General features: G+C 44.2%; 1 protein-coding gene across 2 annotated transcripts in view; it reads right to left on the reverse strand.

Moving 5' to 3' along the window:
* The window catches only part of rin1 (Ras and Rab interactor 1), an 80,457-nt gene extending 66,532 nt beyond the window's left edge, over positions 1–13,925 (reverse strand). Inside the window, exon 1 of one of the 2 annotated variants that reach the window (XM_020711716.2) lies at positions 13,712–13,925. The gene's annotated coding sequence lies outside the window, so the exon portion shown is untranslated. The remainder of the gene's footprint in view (positions 1–13,711) is intronic. The other variant, XM_020711715.2, reaches the window with a different exon arrangement.
* Positions 13,926–14,552: the final 627 nt, after the last annotated feature.

A 14,552-nucleotide genomic window follows, 5' to 3' on the forward strand; every position in this document is an offset into this window, starting at 1 on the left:
TGTTTCACAATGGAAACAGGACCTTGGATTTTATAAATGGACACAAAAGCATAAATCTTCTTCCTCTTTCGGCTTCTCCCATCAGGGGTCGCCACAGCGAACGAGTCGCATGGTAAATTTGGCAATGTTTTACGCCGGATGCCCTTCCTGACGCAACCTTCTCAAACCAGGCTTGGAACCGGCAGAGGTAGAGAAGGGAACAGGGAGCAGCCTGGAGTCGAACCCGGGTTTCACGGACGGAAGGCGCCGCAAACCAGCACGAGCTAAACTGGCTCCCACACAAAAGCATAAATAACCTCGTGAAAAAGGCTGAAACAGTTTCTGTGAGGATGTCTTTAAGAACTATGCATATTATACTGTTACACACTTCAAGATCTGTAACGTATCAGTCAATAAGTGTCACATACACAAACTCAAAAATCTGTTGGACTAGAATTGTAGGTTTGTGAAAAAGCTAACTCAGTCAATCATTAATCACCAGCAATTTACAAGAAATAAATTATTTAAATTCCATTGTCACACAACAAAAATATATATATAACAACTAAACTAACACATGTATGAGTCAGAACACAACACATAGGGCTTCTTGGCATCTCCTTTCTCCTGTTTACCATCATAAATATAATTTTTTTCCAGTTTTCATTTTAAAAATGGCGTTTTCACTCCTGAAAAATCAAATCTTCATAGAGCCTCCTGTGGTTGGTTTGTATGTGTATCTGTGTGCGTATATGTATGTGTTCCACCTGCAGAAATGTCCTGTTCGCTGCCTGACTCCATCTTCTGCACTTCTGATTGACGCTTCTCTCTTGCTAGCCAATGACTGCAGGCCTGCGAGGCCTTAAAAGCTGGTTTTTATACCATATAAAAGTGTCCTAAGCCCTGGTTGGCTTTATAAATAAAGTTTAAGTGAACATTTTTTTAGGGCTAAGATTGCACCGATTTTTCTTTTACACACCAGTCAGATTTGTAAATTTAGTTTTGTGGGTCATGTTGATTAGCTTCCACACTGTACCCTTCTTTTTTACTTTCCTGCTCATTAACCCCTTCATGCTGGAGACCTTGTCAATAAATCTCCTCCATGTCGTTTCTTCAGTACAAATTTGTGTAGCTTAACAAATCTTTATAAATCTTACATTGTGATCAGATCTTTGTTTTAATTCTATAATACTGGACTTATTTTTCCACAAAGGTTGAAACCTTGAGAGTTAACCCTAACCCCAACCCTAACGAGAAAATAGAGTGAAAATGTTCTGTCTTTCTGAGAAAAGTGTAGTGAGGAGTTTTATTGGCTTAAAACATCCATAGAACAAATCAACCGTTCTCTTACCAACTTTTACCAAGGTCCATTCTAAGGCCCCAATAGAGAATAGGTCATTTATGATGTATTTGTTTGGTGCAGTGTTGGCCATGTCAGCTTGTTTTTGTGTTTCTTCTTTGTTAGTTATTATACGTTTGTGGTGGAAAAATGCTTTTCCCTAGTCCAGGGGTCGGCAACCTTTTTTACTCAAAGAGCCATTTGGGGCCGCCCTTTAATAAAAAAGAAAGCACCCGGAGCCACAACCCGTTTTGACATCATTATATATATTATGCATGTATATTCAAAGGAGCTCATTACGTCGATCGCGATCTACCGGTCGATCTTCAATGACATGAGTGTAGATAGCGGGCCAGAAAATATATATAAAAAAAAAAGTACTTCTTTAAAATCCACCAGCCAATCAAAATCCTCACTGAGAAGTACGGGACTTGATTGACATGTAGATTGGGCAATCGGACATCGTCTGAAGCATAAGTCGCTGCAAATGCACATTATGTTCTTTAAAGGATGATACCGCGACCGCGTGTGGGAGGAGCTACTGCTTCTGGTCTGATCGCTGCATGGAGCGATGTGTTTGTCAATGCATGGTAGACACTGAGAATGTGGAGAGATCAGGCTTATTATTTTGAAGAGTTCTACTTGGTAAGCATGTTTCCATGTTTGAGTTCATAAAATGATCCCAGGGAAAGTCTCTGCTTCAACTCCTGCAGGGAAGGCTGCATCTGAATCTGACGCCTGTGTTTCCATCTCTCTGACAGAGTTTGAAGCCAAAATCCCTCCCCCGCCTCTCTACCTGCTTCTCCTCTCTACCTGTTCACCTGTTCACATCTTCTGCAGCTGAGAGTTGGTTTCCCCGCGCTCCTCAGCGTGTCCTACACAGAGAGCGCAAAATACCGTAGTCAGGGCGCTCCAGCGCAGCACAAGGATGAAAGAGCCGGACGCAGGTTATAGCGGGTTAAGCAAATGAATGGAAGAAGGCGGCCCGCTGAAGAAATATTCAATATTGTACACATTTTATTATTGGTCAGAACTATCTTTTATTTAGAAAAATCTTTTATTTTATCAGTCCAGTATGAAAAAAAAACATCAACAAAAGCTGTGTTGGGCGGTTTTTGGCTGGGTCTGGCGGTTTTCAGATGACTTTTCGGCTGGAAACCTGTGACTCTATCTGGCAACGCTGGCGCGAACTCTCAGTCTGTCATCACCAGTCTCTGTCAAGTATGTCAAGTTACCGGCAGAAGATCGGAGTGTTTATTGAAGCGTGCCTCTCCCTGGTATCAGCTCTGCAGTTCTCTCCCGCTAAATACGAGCTCATTACGAAGCTGTTTTTTTACGTGGCTCGCGCTTCGTGCGGAACCATCAGCGCCTTTGAAATGCCATGAAAAATGAACAAACTAAAATAAAATGTAATTATTATAAAATACTCATTATTTTCCAAAGTCACAGGGAGCCACAACAGATGGATGAAAGAGCCACATGTGGCTCCGGAGCCATGGGTTGCCGACCCCTGCCCTAGTCTGTGTTAAAGAAAATACAAAGTTGGTTTTCAGTTGCATTAGGCCCCAGTCCAGTGTTTCCACAGGAAAGCTATCTGATGCACAACCGTTCTGCAATTTGGTCTGCAATTTTGAATGTTAAAGCGCTAGAAAGGAAGAGAAAGAGAAGAGAAACCATATGACAAACACATCTCAGCTGTAAATCCCCTCACTACACAGTTTCTTGATTTTTCTCAGTCAAACATGAACATTTTCACACTTTTCTCTCTTGTTTACACTCTCAAAGTTCAATGTTTAGTAAAAAAAAATAGGTCCAATTATTATAGAATGAAGAAAAAGATCTGATCGCGATCAAAGAGTTATGTAAATGTGGAAAGCTGAGGGCATTCTGTACAGGAGACATGGGACAAAGGAGATTGATTGACATAGTCAACAGCCAATCAGGATGCAGAACCCAGTGTACTGTTAAAAAAAATAAATTATACAAATAAAAGCTGGCCAAACTGCACTGTTAAAAATCAGCGAGAGAAAGATGCACTGCAAAATAGCAAAGGAACACTGTAAACTTTTTTTTTTCACTTCAGGTAGGCTAAATACTTAGCAATTGTCAGCAGAGTTGGTATGGATGCCTATCTTTGCTCTATCAGTTTAATGTTATAAATAACAATTGCATGTGAGATTTCAAATATTCAATAGTGGGACCAAAGTTTGTCTTACCAGAAAGAAATCCAAGTGAGCTAAAACTGTGATGTGAAAACAACATATACATACGTAATGTTTACCTTTATTCATCAGTAGTGACGACAGCTAAAATCATTTGTGTCTCAGAGTGACCATAAGAATGGCTAAGTATAGCCAGGAGTCCATCACTGCATGCGTAGGATGACTAATGGAACAACATAATTGCAGCGTGCTATAAGTGTCCACAGGTGGCAACAACGAGCACAGGGCCTACTGACTGATGACAGGTAACCGTTTTGATGTCTGCTGCAAAAGTGCTGCAGCACATTCACCAAGACCCAGCGACAAGGAGGTGAGAGCTGAGCCTTAGTGAGTACATGCATGTGTGCACACAGAAAAGTCTTACAAAGGCATTAGTATGACTCAACACCAACACTTGGGCTGCAAGGGAGATGGAAGACTGTTAGCATAACTGTGAATCTTCATAATCTTAGAAGCATATCACGAAGCTGTTGTGGTGATTCAGAAGGAGTAATTCACAGATACTTCTGTCAGACCACAGATGTATGTGTGCCTGATTGAGTGTTAAAAAAAGAAAAGCAAAATGCCACAGTCCATCCAACAGTGTCATAAAATCCATGACATGCTTCTACTTTTACAGAATTGTGTTTTATTTTCTGTGAAATAAGTATCCATCAGCTTCCATTTATAAGCAACAACAGTGTGGGGAACACAAAATTTTGGAAATGTTTTAGTTCCAGATTCGCTAAAATGAGATTTGATTATCCACAATCTGTTGGTTTTGAGGACTACAAGGACTACAGCATCTTCAACTGGTAATAAACCTGAGATGCTATGGACAGTAGTTTTATTTTATCTTACAAGTAAAATGTATATGTACCATATTTTCCGCACTATAAGGGGCAATTCCAAGCCTTAATTTTTTTCTAAAAACGACAGCTCACATTTTAATCCAAAACGCCTTATGGATTAATTCTAGTTGTGTTTACTGATGTTGGAGAAATTTTAGTAGGTACACAGTGCTCTGTCAAAATATCAGTTGAAAAAAAGGTTGGATGTTATTGTTAATTTCCCAATGTGGCTACGTAGCAGTGTTGGTCTGTGTGTTGTTTTTTTACATGTTACCAACAAGTTTGGAAGTTCGTGTAGTCTAAGTAACTTTTGTTTTAACGGTATTGGTTTGTTTTTGTTGCAATCAAGGTTGGAAGTTACAGGTAGTGTGACTATGCTAACAAGGGTAATGCTTCTAAATCGGCTAACAGATATTTGTGCCGAATTGTGTTTTTTTTTTTTTTTACATGTCATTGAGAAAGTTGGGAGTTAATGAAGTCAAAGAAACGTTTGTGTTAATGGTATCAGTCTGTTTTTGTTGCAATAAAGACATTGTGAATATGCTAGCACAGCTTACGGTTCTAATTTTTTTCTTGTTACAAGTGTAGGGATGGGTATCGTTAAGGTTTTAACGGTAATACTACTCTTATTGATACTGCTTATTGATCTGGTATTTTAACGATCTTACTGATACTGCGGTCTTGAAGAATATTGCCTGGGGGCTATTTCAAAACCGGGGCTCGGTACCCATCCCTATACAAGTGTTTTAAATTTCAACAAATTTCAACACATATTTGTTCATTTGATCTTGTACAAATGCTGGTGTGAGATTCAATCATAGAAAAGTTTACTATTACTGTTTTTTCTGGCATGTTTAATGTTACGTTCACACCGAATGCAATACGCACGTCAAATTCACGTCGGTGGAGAATTCGCTGCTCGAAGCCTGTCCAGAAATGTATTCATAAACTTGACGTGTGTGGGAGAAGCTCCTGCCAAATGTTTTTAGCCTGATAGCTACACGCAGCAGTGTCTGGGTGTATATCTCCTTTAAACATCATCTGTCTCCTCCATGCATTTTAGAGATCAGGTTAAATTATCTTGATAAGCTCTACAAAAACATTGGTAGTCACGTCTCCATGTTGGTGTTTATGAGATCAGTCAGAAATTCTCCCAGTATGATGAGGTTCACCTCTGCAGCAGGAGCTGCATCTGAATGACAGCCGCTTGCTGTCTTGCATTAGTTAGAGGAGGGAAAAAAAAATGTAAAAAATTAGAGGATCTTTTTTTATCATCCTAATATCAATAAGATCAAGAATGATTAGATTCTCCTCCACATTGGTTTTGGACTCCACCTGCTGATCGGGTCATTAAACACATTACAGGCCAGAGCTGAGTTCCTGATTGGTTCATGCAACACATCTTGTTTGCCAAAGTTCCGATTTTTTAACCCTGGATGAGCTGCTCAAATTGTGCTGTGACCTCACATCGCATCTGTACATAAACTTAACATTAAAACTGGGCTCCCCAGCCTCACAGATCGCATTTGGTGCGAACGCAGCATAGTGTTCACTTGTATATGAAGTGACGTAGACAAGTGAGAAAAGCCTCTTGCAGGAAGAATCTGCACTGCCAGCACCGCCCTCAGGCTAACACAAACACTCGGTTTCTCCCCGGAGCTAGAGGTGCTCATTTTAAATGCACAATATCATGCACAATATCATGAGATAGGGTGGTAATATAAATGCCCAATAAAAAAAGAACGCCTCTCTCGCGGGTGAGAGGGGCGTATATATATATATATATATATATATACAATGGCGAGCAATTAACATCACCCAGTGAGGGTCCTTGGGCAAGACCTTTAACGCTACTGCCTACCTCATAACATAAAAGACGATGAACCACAAGTCATGCTGGCTCAGACGTCGCCCGGCCAAACAAGGTCTGCGTCAGGTGCTGGGAGACCAGAAAACCCTGATGGAAAGTGGGCTACTGGAACAAGACGGAAATGGATTATGAGAACAAGGTTCTGTTAGAATGCTACTACTCAAGTTGTCATGTGCGGGGGGTGGCTCGAGAGCCGGTAGGACCCAGACGCAGAGGCGGAGGCACGAGGAGTAGAGACTAAAGGATTTAATGATAACAAAAACCAAACACAAAGCGCTGCAGAGCAGGTTTTCAGAACTAACAAAAACTTACTTGACGTGGCGAGGAACATGAAACATGGAACGTGGCAAGAAACAGCATGACAAGAAACACCATGACAAGACTAATGAACCAGCACAGGAGGAAGGCAAGGACATGACTTAAATACAGACAGGGCAGACAAGACACAGGTGAACACGATCAGGGCAGATGGGGACCAAAGGAAGTAAAGCACGAGAAACAAGACAAGACAGGAAACCTTTCAAAATAAAACAGGAAACAGAACCAAACAAGACAAAACAAGAACTAAAAAGAAAAAACATGACACAACACACTCAAACCATGACAGTACCCCCCCCCCCCCTCAAGGAACCGCTCTGAGGTTCCAATAGTCAACTGAGGGGGGGGCCCCGGAGGACAAACTTCGACGGGCATAAGAGTCCAAACAGTCCGGAGGAGGGCCGGGGTTCCTTGCCGTCCGGCGGGGCAGGTCCGGAGGACGGCTGGGGGGCCGAGCGGTCCGGCGAGGCACGTCCGGAGGACGGCCGGGGGGCCGAGCCGTCCGGCGAGGCAGGTCCGGAGGACGGCCGGGGTTCCGTGCCGTCCGGCGAGGCAGGTCCGGAGGACGGCCGGGGTTCCGTCCCGTCCGGCCTGGAGTCGTCAGGCCTGGAGTCGTCAGGCCTGAAGTCGTCAGGCCTGGAGTCGTCAGGCCTGGAGTCGTCAGGCCTGTAGTCGTCAGGCATGGAGTCGTCAGGCATGGAGTCGTCAGGCATGGAGTCAGGCTCTGGCGGGTCGGGCCAGCAGTCAGGCTCTGGCGGGTCGGGCCAGCAGTCAGGCTCTGGCGGGTCGGGCCAGCAGTCAGGCTCTGGCGGGTCGGGCCAGCAGTCAGGCTCTGGCGGGTCAGGCGTGGCCTTGGCAGCGGGGGTCGGTCGGGGTTCAGGCGGCACCCCCCTGGGAGCCGGGACGGGTCGGGGCGCAGGCGGCACCCCCCTGGGAGCCGGGACGGGGCGCAGGCGGCACCCCTCTGAGAGCCGGGACGGGTCGGGGCGCAGGCGGCACCCCCCTGAGAGCCGGGAAGGGTCGAGGTGCGTCCGGGACCACCACTGGACGTGGTTGTGGTGCGTCTGGGACCACCACTGGACGTGGTTGTGGTGCGTCCGGGACCACCACTGGACGTGGTTGTGGTGCGTCCGGGACCACCACTGGACGTGGCTGTGGAGCGTCCGGGACCACCACTGGACGTGGCTGTGGAGCGTCCGGGACCACCACTGGACGTGGCTGTGGTGCATCCGGGACCTCCACTGAACGTGGCTGTGGGGGACGGCGAGGACGACGGCGACGTCGACCCCCCTTCATTGCGAGACGGCTTCCAGCATAATCTGGACGGCTCCCACTCCAGGAAGATGATGGAAACTGGGCCTGATCAAAAATCCAAAAAGTTCTAGTCCTTTCTGCTTCCTGGCAGTAGGCCTATAGGAGCTTCATGTCCCGCTCTGCTGGGTCCAGAAAATAAGGCTGGTCCATTCGGTCGTGTCATTTCTGTCATGTGCGGGGGGTGGCTCGAGAGCCGGTAGGACCCAGACGCAGAGGCGGAGGCACGAGGAGTAGAGACTTAAGGATTTAATTATAACAAAAACCAAACACAAAGCGCTGCAGAGCAGGTTTTCAGAACTAACAAAAACTTACTTGACGTGGCGAGGAACATGAAACATGGAACGTGGCAAGAAACAGCGTGGCAAGAAACACCATGACAAGACTAATGAACCAGCACAGGAGGAAGGCAAGGACATGACTTAAATACAGACAGGGAAGACAAGACACAGGTGAACACGATCAGGGCAGATGGGGACCAAAGGAAGTAAAGCACGAGAAACAAGACAAGACAGGAAACCTTTCAAAATAAAACAGGAAACAGAACCAAACAAGACAGAACAAGAACTAAAAAGAAAAAACACGACACAACAAACTCAAACCATGACACAAGTAATCCCACCAAGAGGGGTTACATGCAGAGAATGTGGAATGAACGGATGCTTAAAAACCCACAATCTTCCTACCACAACAATCACAGAAACCAATGAACAGGTTTACACTTCAGCAGCAGTGATCCTTCAGATGCTTGGCTATAAGAGCAACCATGGAAGAAAACAATACCCACCATGGAAGCAATGGTTAGAGGCCAAAATCAAGGCAACTCTGAAGGATGTGAGTAAGCTGACAGAGGCTCAAAGAGGTACAATGAGAAAGCAAGTACCTAAGAGATACAGCCAGAGGCACTGGAAATTGCCAAACAAAGGCTCTTAGCCTTGAGCAGCCACCTAAAAAGGTACACAAGAAACAATGAAGCCAGACGGATAAACACCTCAGTGGCAGGGTCAAAACAGCCGAGCAGACCCACCAAGGCTGGAAACTGAACAGTACTGGAAAAGTATATGGGAAAAAGAAACAGCACATAACAGCAATCCCCAGTGGCTGGTCTCTCTGAGAAATGAACATAGCAACCTCCTTGAACAGAATCCAGTAACCATCACAGTGGCCGACATACAAGAAAGAGCCTCTGGTATGAAGAACTGGACAGCACCGGGCCCTGACATGATACATGCCTCCTGGCGTAAGAAACTCACCGCACTCCACAAGCGCCTGGCAGCACAAATGAACCAGCTGCTAAGAGATGGGACTCACCCCAAATGGCTAACGGAAAGGCGAACGATCCTAATTCAGAAGGATCCTTCAAAGGGTGCAGTCCCATCCAACTACCGGCCAATAACCTGTCTGTCCACAACATGGAAGCTCATGTCAGGCATCATTGCAACCAAGATAAATAGGCACATGGGTCAATACATGAGCAACACATAGAAGGGCATTGGTAGAGACTCCAGAGGAGCCAAACACCAACTCCTGGTTGACAGAGCAGTCGCTCAAGACTGCAGGTCACGACACACCAACCTGTGCACAGCCTGGATTGATTACAAGAAAGCCCATGACTCAATGCCACACACGTGGATCACTGAATGCTTGGAGCTGTACAACATCAACAGGACTCTAAGAGCCTTCATAGGAAACTCAATGAGGCTGTGGAAAACCACCTTTGAAGCCAATGGGAAGCCACTTGCACAAGTGTCCATCAAATGTGGGATATAACAAGGTGATGCTCTGTCCCCACTGCTGTTCTGCATAGGTCTGAACCCCCTCAGCCAAATAATCAGCAAAACTGGCCATGGATACTGACTCAGAAATGGGGCCAACATAAGTCACCTCCTCTACATGGATGACATCAAGCTATATGCTAAGAATGAGCGTGACATTGACTCCCTGATCCACACCACCAGGATCTACAGTACTGACATTGGGAAATCATTCGGGCTCGAGAAATGCAGCCGGATGGTGACAAAGAGAGGCAAGTTAGTCCACACAAGAGCGGTCTCACTCCCAGAAGGAACAATAGCAGACATTGAGGACAGTTACAAGTACCTTGAAATTTCGCAGGCAAATGGCAACCTGGAGCAGGCAACAAGGAAAGCTGCAACGGCATAATACCTCCAACGAGTAAGGCAAGTCCTGACAAGCCAGCTCAGTGGCAAAAATAAGACCAGGGCAACAAACAGCTACGCACTGCCAGTTATCAGATACCCTGCAGGAATAAAAAGATGGCCAAAGGAAGAGATACAGACCACGGATGTTAAAACACGAAAGCTCCTCACCATGCATGGAGGGTTCCATCCCAAATCCAGCACCCTGAGACTGTATTCTTGCCGCACGGAAGGAGGCCGAGGACTAGTTAGTGTGGAAGCCACTATCCAGGATGGAACATCCAAGATGCATGAATACATCAAGCTCAAGGCCCCAACTGACAGTGTGCTCAGTAAATGTCTCAGGCAATGGAGAGCAGAGGATACAGTGCTGGAGGACAGATCCTCATTGGAGGACAAATCCCTGCATGGGATGTACCACCGGACCATAACTGAAGTGGCTGATATCAAGAAGTCCTACCAATGGCTAGAAAAGGGGTGGCCTACAAGACAGCACTGAAGCACTCATCCTGGCAGCTCAGCAACAAGCCCTGAGCACCAGAGCAATAGAGGCTCAGATCTACCACACCAGACAAGACCCAAGGTGTAGGCTGTGCAAAGAGGTGCCTGAAACAATCCAGCACATAACTGCAGGGTGTAAGATGCTGGCAGGGAAAGCATACATGGAGCGCCACAATCAAGTGGCTGGGATAATATACAGGAAAATGTGTGCAGAATATGAACTGGAAACCCCACGGTCAAAATTGGAAATACCTCAGAAGATGGTAGAGAATGAAAGGGCAAAGATCCTGTGGGACTTCCAGATCCAGACTGATAGGATGGTAATGGCAAACCAACCAGACATTGTAGTGGTGGATAAAAAAAAACAGAGGAAAGCCGTTGTGGTGGATGTGGCAGTGCCAAGCGATGGAAACATCAGGAAGAAGGAACATGAGAAACTGGAAAAATACCAGGGACTCAGAGAAGAACTGGAGAAAGCATGGAAAGTGAAGGTGACAGTGGTGCCTGTGGTAATTGGAGCACTCAGGGCAGTAACCCCCAAGCTGGAGGAGTAGCTACAACAGATACCTGGAAAGACCTCAGACTTTTCATTCCAGAAAAGCGCAGTGCTAGGAACAGCTAAGATACTGCGCAGGACCCTCAAGCTCCCAGGCCTCTGGTAGGGGACCCGAGCTTGGAAGAGAAACCACCCGCGGAGGGTGAGAGGGGCGTTTTCATAAAATAAAAAGTCACCCTCACCCTCCGCGGGTGGTTACTCCTGGGCGTTCATTGTCTCTCATGTTGTGAGGTAGGCATTAGCGTTAAGGGTCTTGCCCAAGGACCCTCACTGGGTGATGTTAAATGCCCGTCATTGTTATGGTAATTGCCCCATTTCCATTGTTATGGTAATTGCCCCATTTCCATTACCATTAATTGTTTATATATATATATATATATATATATATTTGTTTGTTTGTGTGTGTGTTACATGTTTTGGGAAGTAGGAAGTGAGCTTTGATAAACATGTTTAAGGTTAACAATTTGTTTTCCATAAATCAGAACATAATGATAAGGAACAGAATAAAAACAAATGACCAAAACAGTAAAAATCTATAAATAAATGTAATGTATGTAAATGATTTCCACATCCTGCTTGGAGAACTATAGCACTGACGATGAAGAATGCTTTCATCCTCAGGTTGTGTTAGAGTGACCACAAGAGGACAGAAGCCTGAATTATTACAGACCTTTCCTTTCACCAGCGGGAGATTGTCAGGATTTTTCTTCTTGTTCTCTGGGAGAAACAGGTTTTAATGGAATCTTTGCACCATTAACAAACAAACATGAAGCTTTATTTGTACTTTTATGGGAATCATTCAAACTGAAATAGTAATAAACAGTAACTAACATTTAAGTTATGACTGGAGATATTGCTTTGTTTGAGATGTTTCTTCAAAGACCCTTTTGGATCATCTTTTGATCTTTTTTCAAAGCATTTTCAGTGGTTTTTAAAAAAAATATATGATTATGCTGTTTTAATCCAAAATCAAAAAATCTGTGCGGTTTTACATAGCAGAGTAGCAATAGTTCATTAGAAATTCACCTCTGAGTTGTGGGCGGAACTGTGGCTGTGGAGTAAGCCTGTTCTGACTTCCCATCATCCTTTTGTTTACACACTCTCCTGCTTGCTTACAGCCCTTCAAACCCCCAACCTAACATTAGTGGTGCAACATTATTAACACTTAATGTTTTTTGTGTATGTTCTCCATCATGAGAAAAATGCCACAAAGACATGATAAATTACAAGCACAATTTTCATTAGAGTGGGTCTTGAAAGACTATTTTGCTGTGTTGATACTCGGCCCAGATGATGAAGAGTGAAACCTGGTAAATGCTAAACCCTGGAGAAAAAGCTTACTTACAACCTGTAACGTTTCTACATTATAGTAACATAATTCTAAATAATAGAAGTCAGGGCTGAAACTGACTTTTTTTCTGAGTCTGTTGAGTGATGCTACAGTTCCTTATAAGTGAAGGGGGAACCCTGCCATATAAATGAGTCAGGCTACTGTAACATGCCTGTCTGCAAACTGTTTCCAGCACAGAGGACAGACTGCTCAGTAAAGGACTAAAGTCTGTCCAACAGCTCTCGAGCGTCATGCCTGGGCACTCTGCGTTCGCACTCCTACACAACATGGGGCAGAAGCAGCTCCTCTGCATACACAGACATTAAAGCACATTTGGTCAAACCACCTTCAAAATATGTGTGTCATACCACACGCTGCAGTCACACATTTCATGTGGGTTAGGCTAAATCAGTGTGAGAACTTGAAACACTTCCTTTTAAAGCCCATGAGATGAAAAAAAGACAAAGAAACACAAATTTGTTTTCATTTAGCTGAGATAAAAACTAAAAAATGACACTTAAGAATAAGAACTCTCAGAAATTAGTGAGCAAAAGAACAGTAAGGAAGTGGTAGTTCACATCTACTCCTACACAGGCAGGGTGGTTCAAAAGTTATGCAACAGTCCAGAGTGAGATGATTTCCACAAAAAACACACAAAAAAATGCAATGATGAAAATTAAGTAAACACAAAAGTTTCATCTTAATTGAATTCCTTTAAAATAATAAGAAAATATTATTTCTTGTGGTTGATTAGATGCAGGGAATCCAAATTAAACTTCCTCTGTCCATGCATGCAAACATTTAACAGAAAGTCTGCAGAGATCCAGAACTGGAACGGCTTATTTCAATACATTTATTTATTCATACATTCAACAAAAACATGAAACTACATGTACTATAGCTGTAATCCTGGTTTTAGTTTCTGGCAAGCTGTGCAGTAAATGAGGTTACCCTGACTGCCAAAGCCCATGTTTGTCGATTTATTGACCAGATGCCAACCTAATTAAATGTTGGGGGTTTGGAGTTCTTTTTCTGGTCCACGTGCATGAATCACGGAATTGCATTGTTTACTAATACGTTCCCTGGTGACTGGAAACTACGTTAAACAACAAACGCCAACGCGTTTTGAACTTGAGAGAAGAAAGAGACCCTTAAAAAAAGGGAAAGAAACTGGATTGGTCTCTGCAGCCATCCTGCATGCGCCAACTCTTCAGGAACTCCAGCTGCGTCTTTTCTTTTCTCTTTTTTATATTTCTAACAGGTTGGAACGCCAGCTCCGTTTCAGGAGCCACTTACCTTCTTTGCCAGGGTTTGGAACAGGTGTTGTGCGTGGTCTGCTGTCTAATTGGGCGTCCGGCAGAGTTTTAGGGTGATGCGCGGAGAGGATGCTGCGCCTCCGAGTCCGAGCACCATGCTGAGGGAGCAACGGCTTGACAGAAAAATGCGCGCTCCGGTGACAGGGCGGAGGAGCGCATTTTTAATTCTGCCTGAGCGTCTGAAGTGATACAGTCACAGCAGAGACACCCCCCCCCCCTCCCACTTCCTCTTTCACACAAAGCAACACACTGATTACATTACCCTTACTGACAATGTTCCACAAGAAAAGTGCTGGGAAATGTATTCTATTTTCAAACAGAACATGTCTATTTCAGCCAAATAAAGAATAATATTTTGAATTTTTTGGTCAAAAATACATTTAAAAAGGAATAAATACACTTACTGCGCATTTGTGCTGGGGGAATGATATTATTTATCATCAATGGTTACCACTTTGTTCATTTTTTAAATGTATTATATTCATGATTTTAGGAAATATACAGCACATTGATGAAGAACATATTTTTCCTAAGTAGCAAACAATAAAACTGTGACTGTTCAACCCTTTCACCGGAACTGGACTTTGACGCACAGCAGGTCTTTTTTGTGTGTGGAGGTTATTTTTGGGCATCCACGCGCTGCATGCATCACAAAAAAAGAAAAAAAAGAAGAAAAGAAAAGAAAAAAATCCTCATAGTAACAGGTGAGCAGTGTGTGGTTCATTCTCTGTCCACTAGAGTTCACCAGAGCACTCTCCAGAAGCAAAGATGCACCCAAAAACGTGTGGGGCGACACAGCTTGTCTGTGATAATGTTGCAGG

The sequence above is a fragment of the Oryzias latipes genome, chromosome 18, assembly GCF_002234675.1.
Source record: "Oryzias latipes chromosome 18, ASM223467v1".
NCBI lineage: Eukaryota > Metazoa > Chordata > Actinopteri > Beloniformes > Adrianichthyidae > Oryzias > Oryzias latipes.